Genomic DNA, 7,752 nt, shown 5'->3' with positions numbered 1-7,752 from the left:
GTGACTATAGTGCTGGATCTTAGTCCTATTTCCTCTTATGCTATTATTTTGGTACCAGGAAAACATCACTGACGCTGCTGGAGAGAGGACACGGACCAGTCAGTCACGCGAGGCAGGACTGCGGCGGTCAGTCAGGTAGAGAAGGCACAGTGACCCCGCAGAGGGCTGTGTCCCCTGAATTTGGTAATACAGTGACAGCTTGTCTGCAACCACATCAGAAGGAACGTGGTCCTGATCTTGCAAAGGCTGGAATGTATGAAGGATCTGAAGAAAACCTTCCAGAGCTTTGTTCTGTTGCAGTGAGCAGAATGGAGGCGTTGGGCATTGAGGGGTGACAAGGGAGGGGTGGCTTCGTGAGCTAGGGATGAAGCCGAGAGCTAGGGCCCAGTGAGTGGAGGAGAGAGCAGGGCTTAGAGAACCCCTGGAGGGAACGGACTGGCCCCTCCTAGGCGCCTAGATAAAATACGGGGCAGCCTTGCGGGTGTGAGTGGCAGATACACAACCAATAAGTGTTCAGTGTAAGTATGTCCAAGTATTACATGTCGTGTACTTGGGCCATCCTACCCATTCTGTTTCTCCAGAGAATCATTAACCCTGAGAGATGGTGAGACTGTGGGGCTAGCATGTCCAACATCTGCAGGTGGCTAGGGGGCTGGAGACCCACCGAACTACTGACATTGCCATTTGAGTCCAAAAGCTGTCTGCTGGCGGAATTCCCTCCTCTTCGGAGAGGTTAGGGTTTTTTCTATTAGAGCCTTCAACTGATTAGATGAGGCCCACCCACATGATGGCCGGTAAGCTGTTTTATTCAAAGTCTACTGATTTAAATGCTAATCTCATCTTAGAAATACCTTCACAGAGACATCTAGAATAATGTTTGATCAGAGATCTGGGCACCGTAGCACAGCTAAGTTGACGCATGGAATTAATTATCCCATTAGGAAAGATAGCTGGCTGAGCCCTGTGTTTGAAAATCTAGTGAATTTGCAGTGATTCGCACGCATCCATGGGAATCTAATCCCAGAAGTGTTGAGTCATAAAGCAAAACAGCAAACATACACTGCAGCTATCAGAAGTGCTCTGGGCATATGTCTTGCTAATGAGGAAATCTTTTTTTTAAGAATTGGTTACCTAGAGATGTTTTGTTTTGCCTTGCTTTTTCCTTCTTCTCCTTTGAAAGGGCACAGCCTTCTGGAGCCAACTGAAATTAGATGTCTCTGGATCGCTACCGACAAAACAAATCACTGTAGCCAGCTCTTACTCATTCCGGCACAGAGGCACAGGGTGGGCCTCCCATTCCAAGGCTGAGTTTAGCTCAGCCATCTCTCCTGTGTGAAGGTGGCAGCCGTGGTCCACGTGGACCTTTGACGACTGTTTCACTACAAGAGATGTTGTGGCGAAGGCATCTGAATATTATGATGTTGAAGATCTGGAACCCGGGGAAGCTCTCTGTGTACAGAGGGGAAGCGTCCTGCAGATTAAATGTCCCCCAGGGGTGGAGCTTGCTGGGGGGCAGGGCCGGCCACGAAGTCCCCGCGCCAGGTTTTGAGCACCCTCCCCTCCTGTGCCCGCGTAGCTCGCAGCCCCTACAAGGTGTCCTCGGAATCCGCCTATCACACAGTAAATCCATTCTAGAGAATACAGTCAAAACCCCAAACCCCAAAACCCTTTCCCCTAAAACGTCCTTGACAAGAAATACGGAGTTTGAATGGTTAGTGTGGAGAACATCTGCCCCACTCCAGGCTTTGTTTTATTCGCCTTCTTTGGAGATTGAGAAAAACTTTGTCCTTAGCTTCCAGAGGGAGACAATGGGGTCTTCTCCAAACCCCGTGTGAGAAATGGGAGCGTTTGAATCCAACCAGAGCTGGCTACGGAACCTTCCCTGTGGACGAGGTCTGCTCCTTCCCAAATAACCCACGTAAGGAAATGTCCCCAGACCAATCTCGATTCTTGTCTTATGTTACCAGAAAGGCTTTAGACAAATGACCCTCCCGCTGTGTTCTCACCCTATTCCCAGGCACACATACAAATAACAGTGAACCTGGCAGGAAGCGGTTAATTCTTACTTCACAAGTGTTCACCATGGGCCAGACGCTGCTTGAGAAATTTGCAATACTAACTTTTTTTTAATCCTAACAACAACCCTATGAGGTAGGCACTCCACACAGCATCTGGCTTCAGAGCTCATTCTATTTCCCATAAGAAAGCATCGTTTGGGGACATTTCAAAATGACAACAACTGCATACAAAACAAAACGTCCCAGGACGCTTTAAAACGTGGTTTCACAGGGCGCCTGGGTGGCTCAGTTGGTCATGATCTTGGAGTCCCGGGATCGAGTCCCTCATCGGGCTCCCTGCTCAGTGGGGGGTCTGCCTCTCCCTCTGATCCTCTTCCCTCTCGTGCTCTCTGTCTCTCATTCTCTCTCTCTCAAATAAATAAATAAAATCTTTAATAAAACGTGTTTTCACAGAACTCATCTTATTTGTCCTCCATTAGGATGGGACGGATGAGGGAGAGCAGCCTGGGAGAGGTGGAGGGTCAGCCTGGCCTCCCCCGGGGTTTTTGGGAAAGCCGTCTGCCTGCCCGGGTGCAGGTCCGCTGACCGTGTCATCCCACACAGTGTCAGAAATCCGGTCCCCTGCTTAGTGTCAAGGTCTTCCCAAACTCAAGCAAGCCAAAAAGAAATTCATTATCTTTCCTCCACAAACCATCCCTCCCAACTCTCTTCCCAACTTGTCAGTGATGGCCATCTGTCTTCTGGTCTCCCAGGCTCCAAACCTAACCTTCATCTTTGGTCGTCTCTCTCCTTCTCCCTCTCGCATCCAAACCGGGCTCTCGGCATGTCCTCTGGAAGGCACGTGTGCAATGGAGAAACCGCGCTCACCCGGCAAGACCACAGCATGCTCTGACCTGGGGGCACAGTGATGGGAAAAGCAAGATGATCCAGAGGTCATGGTTTTATAATCTCATGGAGGGGATGCGACCGGGACACAGATCGCGATGAGTCAGGGTAAGAAATGACAGGGACACAAGAGAGGAAATGTGCATCAGATCCTCGCTGATGTGGTGAGGGATCTCGGAGCAGGACATGCTCACCTCCACACGGCTGAGACAGAGAAGCAGGCAGCCTGGGAGTAGAAACTGAGCGACTCAGAACCTACAGACACAGGGGCAGGGCTGGGGCTCGGAGGGGAAGTGGCAGGAGACAGCAATGAAAGGTCTCTTCCGGCTGATGTTTTAGGGCGCAGTGAAGATCAGAAGAAGGAGGTCTTAACGTTAAAACTTCTTAAAATTGCATTCTTCTTCCTCTCTGGCTGCAGCAGGAAGATGTTGGCTGAGGCCCTTGTCACCTGCTCCTTGCTGGACCTCCTCTGCCGCCCCGCCCCCCACCAGCCCTGCCGGTCTCCCCTCTGCAGAGTGCAGCCCCACGCATCCCTGCCCGCCGGGGCCCTCATCACTGACCGACCGCTGTATGCATTGCACCCACTCCCTCCTTCTCCCGTTTCCAGGAGAGCTGTTCTACTGAATTTAAAGCCACCTCGCTCCCCTGTGCTTTGGAGTCCATCTCATCTCACCTACTCAGAAACCATAGAGGATGCTTCTCGCTTCTGTCTTGTGTGTCTGGCCTTTTCTTCACTCTGGGGCCCTTCGAATCTCCGTGGAAATATCCCCAAGTCTTTCTCGCTACCAAAAAAAAAAAAAAAAGAATCCTCCCAACACTGCCTCGGCCCCTCGGTCCCCCAGCTATTTCGCTGTGACCATCGTGTCCCCAACATGTACTCTTCATGGGCTTGCTTTCCAGGCAGCCAGGCAGGCCCCCAGAGCTCACTCAGGTGACTGTGTCCCCCACGGTGCAGCTGGGCTGAGAGGAGCAGAAAACCCGAGGAAGCCAATTACTGTTTATGCAGAATTAGTTTTATGTCATGGGAAGCCCAAGGCTGACAGGGTGGCCCCGAGATGCCGAGAGCGACCTGGGCCGTTCCATCTTGCTGCAGTGCCCTTCTTAGCAGGTCACTTCATCTTCTGATGGTTGCAAGATGGTTGTTCCGCTGTCAGCCAGCCCTCTGGCTCCAGGCAGGAATGAGGGGGAAGAGCCAAGGGCAAAGGCCGAGTGTGGTCTTTCAAATCCCCCAGAAGAGTTCGGAGGCCAGGGAGCCCCTGCAACCAGGCCTCATGGCCCGGTCGCCACTGCAGTCGGGGGACATGACGCCCACCCAGACGAAAGTGGGTTCTCTTGGGAAGGACGCAGAGGATGAGACTGGACAGGTGTGTTTTCTGCCCTCACCAAGATCTCCACTCTTCAAACACTGATGACCTCAGCTGCCATCTACTGGGCTTCTTGGAAGCCTTCTCTCTTCTTGAGTTACTTTCTGGCGGCTTCCAGGGCAGGACACTCTGCCGGGATTTCTTCCACTTCTCGGGCTATTCCTCCCCTGTCTGTTCCGCAGGCTCGCCCTCCGCTGCCCGACCGTGTTGTGGCGTGTCCAGTGTTCCCGCACCCAGGGCTCCCATCTGCCAGGCAGACCCCAGGCTTCGAGCAACAACGGCACAGGCCAGTGGCTGCCCAGAAAGGGAAACGGTTGCAGATGGCCAGTTACGGGCACTGGTGTGGAGGCTCAGAGGTACCGGGGCCCAGATGCCTGCAGCATCTTGGAGCATCTCCCGGCCCTCCCTTCAAGGTGTCAAGACGACTCTTGCAGCTGTGGAGAGAGTGAACAATGTCAAAACCTCCCCAGCTTGGATTCTAATGTCCTCCCTCCTTGTCTTCATTCTTCTGAGTTGATCCCACCTCCACACACAGCTCGCATCCTCCCCAGTCCCCAGCATGAGAGGTCACCGAGCCACAGCTGGTTGCAGCTTCATCCTCACGGTGCGAGGGGGACACGAGGGCGACGCTGCCCTGCCCACGTCCACTGCAGCCCCCAGAGTGGTTCCTCCACCACTTACTGGAAGCACAAATCTGATCATGCCATCCCCAAGGGTTTGAACACCTTTGCTTTACATCAGGGTAGGACCAAAACCCTGACCTTGTTCCGCTGACCCTACCTTCCTCTCCAAAGTCTTCTTCCAGAATGCCCGGTGTCGTCTCCTCCATCCCCCACCCCAGTCCCAGAATCCCCCGTGGCACCTCCCGCACTCCCCACTCATTTGTCAGCTTTCCTCTCCCTGGATTACATGTTTCTTCTAAAGCACAATGTTTCATCCATAAAGAGAACACTGTTTATTTTTCTTCTTGATGTATTTTATTCAATCTATTGGTTTTAGGTGGATGCTCGATCCCTGTAATAGTATGTTCCTATCTGACCCGACCTAAGCGTGTGTTTCTTTACTAAAACCCTACCAGGCATCATGGCAGGACGGTAAGTGGCTGTCCGTGTTCTAACAGCATAGTTTCAACAGCCTGCACGTTGCGGGGCGAAGACCCGGTGTTCCAACCGCAACTCTCTACACTTGCTCGCTCCCATAGTTCATGAACAAAAGATGCATACTTTTTTCACATGTGAACATGTCTAAAATCAGTCTTTCAATCCCTTTTATATTGGCATTTTATCCATGGCATGTTATATTGTTACTAGGCCAAACTTTGTTTATAGTACAGAAAATCATGGCATATCTTGCTCTTGATAATATCTCAGATTTGATGAACTGGATCATATGAGCTCGGGCGAATCACTTGACCTTGCACTGCCCAAACTCATCTGCACAGTGCGGTGATTCCCCAAGCTTTGGTACTCGTGGTAAATAAAGAAAGATGACCACATGCAGCACTTGAAGCAGTGATATCAGGCACAGACCACTCAATAACGTCAGCCATCCAACAAGAATGACTGCTGTTGGTTCCCTTTGTCCCTAGTTCTTAGCAGAATATCTGGCCCATCCTGGTGCTAATCATGTATTTGGTCAGCATGGAATAGACGAGAAGAAAACCAAGCACAGCGTGCTCATCCCCACCTGGCTGACATATGCTTATTCCTGATCTTTTCAACAAGAGATTCTTTTTGTCTGTATTCCTATTCTTTTCAACACAAGGTCCATTCCCTATGGTATACCTAGAAAAACCCCACCGTCTAAAATTCCACCTATTCAATAAGCAAATATTTAGTTTACTATGTAAAAATCATAAAATTCAAAATAAATTTTAAGACACTTCTAATAATACCTCTAAAAATATAAAATGTAAAAAATTTTACCCTTGCCCCTCCAATTCCACCCTCCAGAAGAAAATCATTATGTTCAGTGTAGATCTTTCCAGGCTCTTTATCGTTGCAAATAGTATGAGCTGAATAAAACAGTGATTGAGAAATGAAATGAGCGATTTCAGACACCAAAATAGAACTGAATCCCCATCTGACCACTGGCAACCCGGCTCGGGTTGCACCCCCAAGTCCCTGTCTTGACTTCTCCCCTCTTGGCTTCCTCTTTTAACCTAGTCCCTCCTATGACCCTCTCCCTGCTCACATGCACACCCCAGAAAGTCGTGTCTACCTCTCCACCGCCTCTGTATTTCTCGGTAGTCTCTTCCCAATAATCATGAAATCTGGGACGTCGGGGGGAGTAGAGTGGACTTCTTTCCATGGTGACAAGCTGGTCTTGAAGGAAAACTTGTTCTAGATGTTTTTCAGAGTGCAGAAGAAGGGCCACTGAGTCAGAAGAGCACTCCCTTGGGGCGCCTGGGGGGCTCAGTCCGTTAAACGTCTGCCTTCGGCTCAGGTCATGATCCCAGGGTCCTGGGATCGAGTCCTGCATCAGGCTCCCTGCTCAGTGGGGAGCCGCCTTCTCCTTCTCCCTCTGCCCCCCGCTCTGCTTGTGCTCTTGCTTGCTCTCTCAAATAAATAAAATTTAAAAAAAGAAGAAGAAGAAGAAGAAGAAGAAGAAGAAGAAAAAGAACACACGTGCTCCTGCTCATCTTTCAACTTAAATCGGTGCCCTCTCCCCTGGCTGCCTGGGGGCCACACAGAGCATGCTCTTCTTGCGGGACTGGATGTTGTCAACCTCTCTGATGGCCTTCTGGGTGTAGGAATCAACATTCAAATGCCAGCAATTTTTGACCCAGCAAACTTACTGGCAGAAATTGATGTAAGGAAATAAAGAGACAGATGCACAGATATATGTGAGAGAATGCTCACAGCATGGCTTTCCAATAAGATATGTAAGAAGCCTAATGACCACGAATAGGTGCATTATTAAATACATTATTGTACACATAGACAGATGTGTCCATTAAGAAGGATGAAACCTTATCATGTATCCTTTCAAAAATTATACACACAAATATGCAAACATGGAGAAAATTCTGGGAATAAATATAAAAACATTAGCAGAGTGGTTTTCCCTAAAGGATTACTAGAGATTTTTCCTTCTTTGTCATTTATAGTATTACATGTTTCTTTCCCCACAATAGTCATGTTATCACTTATATAATGAAATAAGCTCTCTTAATCTTGGAAAACTCACAGTCTACCTTTTACCATGCCTCCCCTGTCCTGAAGTTATCACCCAGTTTTGCAAGGTCCGGAGAGACCGTGGTAGCCCCAGGTCCCAGAGCCGACATCCAAGGCACTGCTGTCATCACTCAAAAAAGAAGGAGGGGAGACAAGAGGAGGAGAAAGTAGGTGAGCAAGGGAGGGACCCTATCTGCTGGTGACGTTCAGCCTGGTTTGTCTCTTAAATTGAATTTGAATTGTAAATGTATGTATCACCAATAGCACCCAAGTCTAAACTCACACATCGAAGCATATAATGGAGTAGCC

Source organism: Halichoerus grypus, chromosome 4 (genome assembly GCF_964656455.1).
Source record: "Halichoerus grypus chromosome 4, mHalGry1.hap1.1, whole genome shotgun sequence".
Lineage (NCBI taxonomy): Eukaryota > Metazoa > Chordata > Mammalia > Carnivora > Phocidae > Halichoerus > Halichoerus grypus.
This window is presented reverse-complemented; position numbering follows the sequence as displayed.